A 12,764-nucleotide genomic window follows, 5' to 3' on the forward strand; every position below is an offset into this window, starting at 1 on the left:
ATAGACAATAGACAATAGGTGCAGGAGTAGGCCATTCGGCCCTTCGAGCCAGCACCACCATTCAATGTAATTATGGCCGATCATTCCCAATCAGTTCCCCGTTCCTGCCTTCTCCCCATATCCCCTGACTCTGCTATTTTTAAGAGCCCTATCTAGCTCTCTCTTGAAAGCATCCAGAGAACCTGCCTCCACCGCCCTCTGAGGCAGAGAATTCCACAGACTCAGCACTCTCTGTGAGAAAAAGTGTTTCCTCATCTCCGTTCTAAATGGCTTACTCCTTATTCTTAAACTGTGGCCCCTGGTTCTGGACCCCAGATGCTGCTTGACCTGCTGAGTAACTCCAGCACTTTGTGTCTTTTCTTTTCTCGCTGCAATATCTCAGTACATTTGCAGCCGTTAGTTACCTCCTCTGGTTGAGGCTATTCCATTCATGTCTGGGCCACATCATCTCTCACCTTCCACCTGGGTCCTTATTGCAAGGTAGGCAGGAGACTGCTTTCACCCAACGCTGTGGCTGAGACAGACATACGGAATTCTTCAGGCTGCTATGCGTGATGTGATTATAATCCTGTTCATTAGCAACTCCTGCCTGGTGCTTTTAGCAGTAGCTGTAAACGTGTCCCACCAGACCATACCCAAGGCAGAGTTGGAAATTGTCAACAGAGGAAAAGTTCACAACTCATAGGGTCTGGAGGAAATTTTACCCACAGCATTCCTTCTGCATTTCATAATGCGTTGAATTAGTCGCAGCTTAAGGGCATTTAAAATTAGACAATGATTATAATTTTCGAGCCACGGTTGCCTAACCAATGTACCGTTGTGGGTTACAAAGTGGTTGTGGATTTGTGCTCTCAGTCTTTAGTTTAAGCGCTGTAATTCATTCTTTGTTTTTGTAATATTAAGGGTATTAGTTTAATGATGGAGCAGCACTCTGGCCCTGAACTGCATTCAATAGCATGTAATTATTTTAATTCACAGCGCAGTTCTCTCCCACTCCTTTGAAAACTCCTTTCCACTCTGCTGTCTTATTTGTGAAAATGCTCGACAGTTACATTTCATGTGTCCTTTGATCTATTTTTATTTAAAACCAATTTTATAGCAGGATCGCTCTTTTTAATGAAAAAAACTTAAAATTACATAATAAACTTTTGTGACAGGAGATAATTCCTGGTCATAATTCTTGAAGCAGAATATGGTCACTGATGCTTTGATTAGAATACTGTAAGACTAAAACATATGGACAATGTGAAACGAGGGTTCATGCAGGGGATGGTGGTAAATGGAACAAGCTGCCAGAGGAGGTAGTTGAGGCACTATAACAACATTTAAAAGACATTTGGACAGGTACCTGGATAGGAAAGGTTGAGAGGGATATGGATGAAATTCAGGAAGATAGGACAAGTGTAGATGGGGCACCTTGGTTGGCATGGGCAGGTTGGACTGAACGACCTGTTTCCGTGACTCTATGACTCTATGACTCAATAGGTATCAAGTGAAATGAGCACGAGTTTAAGAATATACCGTAGACGTCAATGCATGGATTATTGTACTCCATTCAATTACTACAGGCGCTGTCTGTACGGAGTTTACACGTTCTTCCTGTGACCGCGTGGGTTTTCTCTGGGTGCACCGGTTTCCTTCCACATTTCAAAGATGTGCAGGTTTGTAGGTTAGTTGGCCACTGTAAATTGTCCCCTGTGTGTAGCATTGAACTAGTGTACGGGTGATTGTTGGTCGGCACAGACTCGGTGGGGCGCTGTATCTCTAACATTTGACCCAGTCAAGTTCTGTCTGTGAATCTTCATTGTGCTTCTTGTCCTCCGAACCCGCATTTTGTCAAACGCTGTCATTAAGGTTCAGGGCTGTAATATCTGCATCAAAAAGGAAAGGCGTTGATGGCGGCATGCAAGAGAATGACGCTCAACTGAATGGAATGGAGACAAAGTCACAAAGTGCTGGAGTAACTCAGCGGGTCAGGCAGCATGTCTGGAGAACACGGAGAGGTGCCGTTTTGGGTCAGGACCCGTCTTCATTCTGCAGGAGATGGGCTGAGTTTGAAAGATTTTACTGAGGTTGGCTGCAGAATAAAATACAAATTCAAAAGGAAAATGGATAGGTGGGATCTTGGGCCAGATGATCAGCCATGATCATATTGAATGGCGGTGCTGGCTCGGAGGGCCTAATGGCTTACTCCTGCACCTAATTTCTATGTTTTATATGTTTCTATGATCCTTATTCAGACTGATTGGAGTGGGGGAGGGTAGGGAGGGTGGGGGGGGAGTGGGAGAAGCTGGAAAAATGAAGGAGACAAGACAGAGCCAGGCGAGCGATAGGTGGATACACTCCAGCTTTCTGCCCCTCACTAGAATCAGTCTGAACAAGGGAACCAACCCGAAATGTCACCTATCCACATCCCCCAGAGATGCTGTCTATCCCGTTGAGTTATGCCAGCACTTTGTGTCTTTTTTTTTTGTAAACCAGCATCTGCAGTTCCTTGTGGCTGCATTCTACAGGGCAAGTCCTGGTACTTTGATTAAGATTAGGGAGCTGATCAACCTGCATGTCTTCTGTTGACTGATTCATGGTAATCCAATGTAAATAACCTACGTGGCAGCTTTGCCAGTCCATAGTGCAGGGATAGAAGTAAAATTCAAAAGTAGACGAGGTGACGAAAGGTTGCTGTATAGATGAAATAACTGTTGGAGATTCTATTTATGTTGTGAGGATCCAGTTTAAACAAGATAATGACTCTCTTTAAGTAATAAAGGAGTTTTATGTAAGTACATTTACAAGTACGTTACTGGAGAAAATCAAACCCGATGCGTATGGCAACCGGGAACTATATTCTGAACTTAGTCCCAAGTTAAATTCCTTGCAGACAGCATCCGAGTTCAGGATGGAACCCGGGACTCTGGTACCGACCAGAAAAAGGTACGACTCTTTGGGCGACTACTCACGGCATGTCGCGGGGTGATCGTGAGTAGTTGCCCAAAGAATCGGACCTTTTTCTGGTCGCCGCTGGATTTTCAACATTGGACATTTTCGGCAAGTCACCGAAAAAATCACGTAAGTGGGACAGGCCCTTTAGGCTAAGCTCTACCCGCTGCACCACTGTACTGCTGGTATGATGCAAGCAACATCACAGGTCCAGACCCTTCTTCAGTCTGAAACGCTATCTGTCCATTCCTCTCCACAGATGCTGCCTGACCCGCTGAGTTCCTCTGTGTTTTAACGGAGGATTCCAGCGTGCTCCAGTTCAAGAGAGAGTCAAGAGAGTCAATTTAATTGTCATTTGGACCCCTGGAGGTCCAAACGAAATGCCGTTTCTGCAGCCATACATTACACACAAATAGACCCCAGACACAACATAATTACATTTAACATAAACATCCATCACATAGCTGTGATGGAAGGCCAAATAAACTTCTCTCTCCACTGCACTCTCCCCCCCCCCCCGATGTCAGAGTCAAAGTCATAGCCCCCGGCTGGCGATGGCGATTGTCCCGCGGCCATTAAAGCCACGCCGGGTGGTGCGAGGTCGCACACCGGGTCTTGATGTTGGAGCCCCCGGTGTGCGCTCGCAAAGTCCGCGGCCATTCCAGCCGCGCGGGGCAGTGGTGTCAGGCCCCGCTCCAGGAGCTCTTCGACCCCGCAACTCGGGCGGGAGAAGTCGCCGCCGCAGAAGCCCCGAAAAGCGGTCTCCCCCCAGGGAGCCGTGGGCTCCCGGCGCCGTCGTCCACAGACCTGTAGAGAGCCTCCGACTCCGGCAGCAGCAGCAGCAGCAGCAGCAGCAGCAGCAGCAGCAGCAACAGCATCAGCATCAGCAGCAGCAGCGCTCCTCCACCGCTCCGGACTCGGCCAGCTCCGCGACGGCAACGGTGAATCGACACCTGAGTCCCCGGTCTCTTCCTGTTGGAGGCCGCTCCTCGTTGCGGCCTCAACGACGACTGAGACCCGACGAGAAAAGGTCGGGTCTCCAGTGCAGGGAGAGATTCACCCCCCAACCCCCACCCCCCACCCCCACACACACACCCCAACATAAAATAACAAACACTACATAAAAAAGTTCCTGGTGTCTCGGTATTTCCGTAGTGTGGTGGTCGCTCAGTACTCTGCTGGAGCATAACCGGGATTCTTTCATTCATGTTTGAGGAGCAGTAATTGAACCCTCAGCCTTCTGGCTCAGAGTTGAGGGTTCCTCCAACTGAGCCACAATTGACAGGCCTTTCCCGAGACACGGTCACATTCCTTGCCACATGACATATACATGCACAGAAGAAAGACATTATTTTTTGTTATTTCATCCAAGAAACATCCCTTTGTCTAACCAATATATTTTGTTTCCACGATTACCCTATATCTTCACTGTAGATGTTAAATGATGCACTGAAAACGTTTACTATTTGGATCCATTTCCCAATGCACTTCAGGTCTAATTTCTTGAGGGACAGAGGAGAAAGGTCCATCGGAACCATGTCTGCTACTGATCTAACCTGGACATACAGCGATTCATACATTACTGCCCGATCATCACAACCTACCTTCCTTCCAACCCACCTTCCATTGACTTCATCTACAGCGCACTGCCTCAACAATGCCACCATCATAATCAACGACCAGTTTCACCCTGGTCATTCACTCCGCTCCGAGTACCTACGAGCGGCTATTACCGTAATTCTCCGAGTTCGAATCAGGGGAAACTCGGGAGAATGAGCTTGTACAGTGGGACAGCCCATTTATGAGGAGGACCTGAGCTATAGGGAGAGGTTGAGCAGGCTACGATTTTATACCTTGAAGGGCAGGAGGATGAAGATGAGATATTTCTATCATGAGAGGGATAGTGTAAATGCATAATCTTTTACCCAGAGTAGGGGAATCAAGAGGACATAAGTTTGAGTTAAGTTTAGAATTTAGAAGATTGAGAGGGGATCTTATAGAAACTTACAAAATTCTTAAAGGGTTGGACAGGCTAGATGCAGGAAGATTGTTTCCCGATGTTAGGGAAGTCCAGGACAAGGGGTCACAGCTTAAGGATAAGGGGGAAATCCTTTAAAACCGAGATGAGAAGAACTTTTTTTTCACACAGAGAGTGGTGAATCTCTGGAACTCTCTGCCACAGAGGGGTAGTTGAGGCCAGTTCATTGGCTATATTTAAGAGGGAGTTAGATGTGGCCCTTGTGGCTAAGGGGATCAGGGGGTATGGAGAGAAGGCAGGTACGGGATACTGAGTTGGATGATCAGCCATGATCATATTGAATGGCGGTGCAGGCTCGAAGGGCCGAATGGCCTACTCCTGCACCTAATTTCTATGTTTCTATGTTTCTATGTTTGGGATGATTTAGTAGGAACCTGAAGGGTGGTAGATATATGGAAAGCTGCCAGAGGATGTAGTTGAGGCAAGGATTATCACAGCATTTAAAAAAGGTTTGGACAAGTACATGGATAGGAAAGGTTTAGAGGGATATGGGGCTCTATGTGGGACTAGTGCATGTTGGTCGGCATGGGCAAGATGGGCCAAAGGGCCTGTTTTCACGCTGTATAACTATGACTAAATCTAGTGGTGACTTTCATCATCCATGCCTGACTTCACCGAGAGATAGCTCCCGATATGTGGGAAAATGTCCATGATTTTCCGGGTCTGCCCAATGAGCGGTGCAATGAACCTTCACCTCTATGCTTCAGTGAAAGTGTTGACTAGCATTTGGAGGGTGTGGGGTGCGTGGAACCAGCTGCCAGAGGGGGTAGTTGAGGCAGGTATTCTATGTTAATACCTCTTCTGGAATAGCATTTGGAAGACACTTGGACAGGTACATGAATGGCCTAGTTTATTTTACTTCGGAGTCACGTGAGTGACTACGTGAAGAACCCGTCCAGCACGCATGCGCGACATGGGCGATCACGCAGTGCAACAGTGACGAACGGGAGTACGGGCGCTCCCGCTACAAGTTTGAAGGAACGGACCGTTAGGTAAGTGCTTACGCACAGGTTCAAACTCATAACTTTGCTCCTCTTTGTACACCAGGGGAACCTGGAGCAAAGCAGCACAGAGGGAAACCGTCCCCGTTCGACTCCAGGGAAGGAGCGTTCCGTCAGTGGAGGGGGCGAGAGGCGGCACCTGGACCGCACACGCTGCAGTCCACAGTTAGGGTACTGAGCCGATGCCCAGTCCGCTAAGAGTTGTCTGACCAACAGCAGCGGACTGGAGGGAAATTCAAAAACCGGCCGGTAATCCCTGCATACTCCGACAAGGAGACTCGCCGCCCGACAACGGCAGAAACGCTGCCCGAGAACGGCAGGCAGCCTCTTGAGCAAAGTTGGCAACCAAACCTCGGGCTGGAGACAGACACGGAAGATGAAACCGGCACTTCAAACTACCGCCCGAGAGCAAGTAAGTGTCTGTTTTCCAAGCCTAGAGAAAGGTCATGGAGTAAAAACTCCAGCGAGACTTGCCTCGGGAGCTGGGGCAAGCTCGCCAAGGGAGCATAACACTCCCGCTCCAGTGCACTAACAGCACTGGCCATCTCCCTCATCAGAGGGGATCGATGGCGACCAGGGCTGGGCTGGTCAAGAAGAGGGGTCACTGGCTGAACAACATCGGGAGTATGCTTGAGGTACAGGATCAGGAAGAGCTGCTGGGTGTGAGATACCGCCACGTGGCTACACCACGAGCGAGATGGCCGTTTCAGTCTAAACTGATGTCCAGTTTACTACCTGTCTTTCCAAAAAACCTCTCCGTCAGGTAGTCATGAGGCGTTGGATTTGATCACGCTTCCCCAAAATTGCATTTACTCAAAGTGCCTACCATTATTGGGGGCACATTGAGCAGGGCATTTTAAAAACCCAAATATCTTAAATTGCATTTGATACCCCTGACGTCGGCTATCATTTTCGCATGCTCATTCCAGAGGGGCAGGGTAGTATGGCAAAACACCTGACCCTACTGAAGTCATAAAACCTGCCCTCAACCTAAAAAATTCACAGGACTGTGAGAACGCCGACCTCACAACCACAGATCCTGCTATCTGGTAAAGTTACCAAACCAAGCCTAAAAATTGGACAAAGTATCCAAGCTATTCGGCATCATGAGGGCAGGGCCTGGAATGAGCAAACCACACAAAACCAGACAGCAGTACCTCCACGCGTCCACCAGTAGGCGTCTACTTAATGGTACTGGTGAAAGCTCAGGGCCCGCATGCCAGTCCCCGTAAGCCTTTTCAGGCCAGGGCCCAGAGCGGGCCCCATGGAAAATGCGCCTCCCCCCAACAACACCATCCCGACAGACAAGGAACCAGAAACCGAAGACATGAACACACCACTAAACAACAGTGAAGGCAGGTGAGTATGGTTCCCACCATCACATAAAAGGTGAAGGGTTTGTACTAACAGGGTGGGGGAATCACACCTGGGTTTGGAAGCATGAAGAACTATCACACTTGGTAGTTATATACCTAAAGTATTCAAGGATAAAAATTGAATTAAGAAACTTGCCACCAGTTCGGCATGCACCCCAAAGGGGTTTACCCTCCCACTAAAAAAGAACATGAGGAACTAGCTGAACTGGAGAAGATATACAAAGGGGTCATAAAGAAGTCTAATATGAACCTTTGGTACCCAAAAAACCCAAAGATGGTGAATGTCGCACCATCATTGACTTAACCATTTGAATATTTTCACCAGGTATACACACTTTAATGGAAAACTTGTAACTGCTAACCGTGGATTTCCTAGGATACTTTATGGTAGACATCGACTTAAAAGATGCATACTATTCAGTACCCATTCATAAAAGATCTTCGGAGATACCACAATTTACCTGGATGGGGTAACTATGGCAGTATAAATTATTGACAATGGCTAATATGAGCCAAACTGTTTTCCAAGATATTCAAACCAGCCCTGACACTATTAAGGAACATATCGTCATGGCATGTCTCTATGATATTAACGACAGACAAAACCATGGAAATAGCTAAATCAGCAGCATTAGCTACTAAAACTTATTTAGCCTGGGCTCTGTCATACAATCCAGATAAATCTACGTTGACACCATCCACAACTATGGACTATCTGGTATTCAATTAACTCTATCCACTTGTCTATAACATTGCCAAAAGGAGAGTCAGTGTATGGCACAACCTGTAACAAATTAATGGTAACAATCAACCAACCATTCAACAAAGTGGCAAGAGTAATTGGGAATTAGTAGCAGCATTACCAGCTACTTAACTTGAACCTTTCCATTAGAGCTAAGGTGCTAGTGTTTAAACAAAATAACCCATATCCAGAACAGGTGGTAAATGGACATCTGGAGTCGTCATCACTACAGACACTGGGCATAAAACCTAGTTGGAAATATTGAGTGCGTTCTATGGGTAAAAGCATATTGTTCAATAGTGCACCATTTTGCAATAGTTGCAATAGTGTTCGTTTATAAATTGACAACATCACAGTGGTGGCATATACCAAACCACATGGGCGGAATAAAAATTGATATCATGTGACAATTTATTTAACAATTGGTAATGGTATGTCGTCAAACATATTTGACCATCAGCAACTTACCGACCAGGTGAGCTAAATACTGTAACAGACATATTAAACCAAAGTATTTGCTGAAATTACAAAGCACTATGTAACACCAGATATCGATTTCCTTGTATTCAATTGAATCACTACGTACCGATGTATGTCGCATGGAACCAGACCTTGAGGCAGCGGCAATGGATACATTCCCGCTGGGGGGGGGGGGGGGGGGGGGGTGGGGGGGGGGGTGGGGGGGGGGGGGGGGGGGGGGGGGGGGGGGGGGGGGAATCTAATCTCTATGTTCTCCCTTTTTCTACCTCATCAGTCAGGTACTATGGCCACATCAGTCGGGTACTACGCAAAATACAGATGGACTCTGCTTCAGGTATTTTGATAGTACCCGACTAAACCCACAGTCATGGTTCCCAGTGGTCCTCGACATGGTCATTAAAACCCCAATGACTTTTTCCCAGTAGCCCAGACTTATTAACTCACCTAGTATCAGGCATAAGCCACCCATGCCACGATAAATTAAACTACTGGGTTGCAGATTTTGAAAAGACCACAGCTGGGCCTGGATTTGTCAGACAGCACTATCGACACGATGACAGCATCCCACCGCATATCCACAAGAGAACTATACTTGGCGAACATCAAGAAGTGGGAAGATACTGTTCAAATACAGGAATTACATATTCAACTACAACAAAACCTGTACTGGAGTTCCTGGCAGGTATTCACCACAATGAAGGACTCAGCTACAGCGCCATTAATGCAGCCAGAAGTGCTCTGTCAGCCTACTTAACTCAGGCACCAGGACAACAGGCCATAGGTTACCACCCACTGGTGATCAAATTCATGAGATGCATATTCAACTCTAATCCCCCCAGACCTAGGTACACCCAAATCTGGGATGTCAGTGTGGTCCTGACATACCTTAGGGGATGGTCGCCAGCCAGGTCCCTCACCCTGGAACAGCCTACCCTGAAGACGGTCATGCTGATGGCACTTGTCTGAGCACAAAGAGTCCAGTCCCTCCATCTACTACGATTCGACAATATAGTTATAACACCAGACCGTGTCACATTTACCATTCAGGGGCTGGTCAAACAGAGCAGACCAGGAACATCAGGTCCAGTCATGGAATTCTGGGCATACCCACCTGAACCACGGTTATGTGTCATGACCCATTTATTGAATTACATCGACACAATAAGAAATCCCCGAGGGAGAGAAAAAGCCTTATGGGTCAGCCACAAGAAACCTCATGGTCGGGTGATGAGCCAAACCATCTCAAGTGGCTCAAGCAGGTACTGGGAGCTGCTGGAGTAAATACTAACGTGTATAAATCTTACTCCACCAGGGCAGCATCCACATCGGTTGCTAAGAGGATGGACGTGCCTATGGACCACATCCTGGCTACAGCGGGGTGGTCTAGGGAGTATACGTTCCAAACTTTTTATAACAAGCCGCTGGCAGAACCTGTACCGTTTGCAGAAAAAGTATTAGAATCTGCAAATATATAATTTAAGCCCAGGGGAGCATTTTGGTCTTGTTATTGTTAATAACACCATTATTGTTTTACAAACAGATTAATGGTTGATTACGATAACATACTTCCTCCCTCGAATGACTTCGGCAGCGAGTGAAGTATGAACTGTTACATGGTTTGAAATCACAGAGCTTTAAAATCTTCACGTAGTCACTCAAGTGACTCTGAAGTAAAATAGTCAGATTAAACGAGCTTACCAGTTCCAAGTTTGATCTGTATTTTATGAGGAGTTACGATGAGGAATTACGTGCCCTCCGCTCCCACCCTCAATTATAGAGATCAACTGGTATTTAAGTTCTCTTTTTCTTTACTGCCTTGTACACCGCTGCCTTGAAGTATGTCGCGCATGCGTGCTGGACAGGTTCTTCACGTAATCCCTCATCGTAACTCCTCATAAAATACAGATCAAACTTCGAACTGGTAAGTTCTCGTTTAATCTTACTAATTTAGTTTAGTTTATTGTCACGTGTACCAAGGTACAGTGAAAATGCTTTTGTTGCGTGCTATCCAGTCAGGAGAAAGATAATACATGATTACAACCATGTCGAGATAGGAATAGGATAGGTTTATGGGGAATATATGGGCCCATGCGGGCAGGAGGGGCTAGTGTAGCTGGGACATCATGGATAAGTTGGGCCGAAGGGACTATTTCCATGCAGCATGACTCTATGACTAATGATTTAGAGTTTGGCTTCTGTGCATACACAACCCTATGCTCAATCTGCATACAGTTCGAATGCTGAGGCAGTAAATATCAGCCTTTTTGGCAATGTCCCAAAGAATAAACCAAGGAAATTAGCCCGTCCATCCAGGAATGTTGAAAGCAGGAAAAATAGTTTACCTGTTTACGTTGGCAATGAGTCAAGAGAGTTGTAGGCAGAGCAGTCTGAGCTAACACAGCAAGGCTGGTGAAGTCCACACTACCTCCACTGTCATCTTCCAGTAGCCTAATTAGTTTTGACATGTAATACTAACCATGCTTGCGCCAAGGAGAGAATAGATAACATGACTGCATAACACTTTGGTGGTGATGCTGAATAGTTTTTGTTGTAAGTTATCATCAGAATACCTCGTGCCCCGCCAACAGTCCGCCTGTCCTTTCCTTCTTTGTGTCTGTTTTGTATACGTCAAATGTTTGTTTTTTTTAGTGCTCTTCAGCTTGTTTTATGTGGAGTGGGTGAGTGGGTGGGTGGGTGGGTGGGGGGGTGGGGGGGGGGGGGGGGGAGCTGGGGGAAACTTTTTCTAATCTCTTACCTTGACGGAGATGCAATTCTTTCCGTATCGTATCTCCATCCGCTCTGCGGCCTAACAACGTGGAGTTGGCAACCTTTGCTGGAGATCGACGGCAGCTCCATCGCGGGAGTCTGCGGACTTACCATCACGGAGCTCGCGATCCCTGTCGGGGGTCGTCTTTGTGGCTCTAACCGTGCGTGCCTGCAGACTTTAACAACCGCGGTCTCTGGTTAGAGACCAAAATCAGGGACTCCAAGCCGCGGGAGTTTCGATTGCCTTGACGAGGGAGCTTCATTCATCGGCTGCGGGAGCTTCGATCCCCCCGATTGCGGGTGGGTCGACTGCCCCGACCACGGGAGAATAAAGATGAAGGAGATTGGACTTTATTGCCTTCCATCACAGTGAGGAATGCGGGGAATCCACTGTGGTGGATCTTTATGTTAACTTTTATGTAGTTGTGTGTCTTGTTGCTTTTTTTTAGTATGGCTGTATGGTAATACAAATATCACTGTACCTTAATTGGTACACGTGACAATAAACTGACCTTGAAACGCCCTGATATGTTAATATTAGGTGTAATAAAATATTCAGGTTGCACAATGTAGCTCTAAGTAAAAGAATAAGACATAACGTGTTAAGAAATCAGCTTTAAATGCCTGTCATTTTGGACAATACATTGTCACTGTTTACTGTCCCTGACAGTGAGGAACAAGCGTATTGCTGTTGTATTTTCCTGCACGTTTGCACCCTAACTGACAGTCAAAGAAATACACATCACATTTGTTTTACAGGGTGACACAGTGGTGCAGCGGTGGAGCTGCTGCCTTCCAACGCCAGGGACCCGGGTTCGATGACTACGGGTGCTGTCTGTACGGAGATTGTACGCTCTCCCCATGACCGCGTGGGTTTTCTCCAGCATCTCAGGTTTCCTCCCATACTCCAAAGACGTGCAGGTTTGTTGACTAATTGGCTGGCTATAATTGTAAATTGTCCCTAGCATGTGTAGTGTACTGGGACGCTGGTCGGGCGCAGACTCGGTGGACCAAAGGGCCTGTTTCCGCACTGTATCTCTAATAAACTAAACCTTGCATAGTGTTAGAAGGAACTACAGATGTGGGTTTAAACTGAAGATGGACACAAAAAGCTGGAGTAAAGGCCCTGTCCCACTTTCACGACCTAATTCACAACCTTTTTTACTCGTGGACATTTTTCATCAGGCTAGAAAAATGCCCCGACCTACTTGATGCCATGAGTACCTACGACTAGCATCACGACCTGCCTACTACCTGCCTACTACCTCCTACGACCTCCTACGACCTCCTACGACCTCCTACGACCTCGTGACGACCATGTTGCGAGTATGAGTCAAGGGTAAACTCAGCAGAGGTCGTGAATTAGGTCGTGCAAGTGGGACAGGCCCTTAACTCAGCGGGAGACGGGCAGCATCTCTGGAGAG

The 12,764-nt window shown here is 47.0% G+C and overlaps 1 protein-coding gene across 1 annotated transcript in view; it reads right to left on the reverse strand.

Moving 5' to 3' along the window:
* The window catches only part of LOC129705947 (ethanolamine kinase 1-like), a 217,703-nt gene that overhangs the window by 19,726 nt on the left and 185,213 nt on the right, over positions 1-12,764 (reverse strand). The window lies entirely within an intron of this gene.

This window comes from Leucoraja erinacea, chromosome 18, assembly GCF_028641065.1.
Source record: "Leucoraja erinacea ecotype New England chromosome 18, Leri_hhj_1, whole genome shotgun sequence".
NCBI classification, from domain to species: domain Eukaryota; kingdom Metazoa; phylum Chordata; class Chondrichthyes; order Rajiformes; family Rajidae; genus Leucoraja; species Leucoraja erinaceus.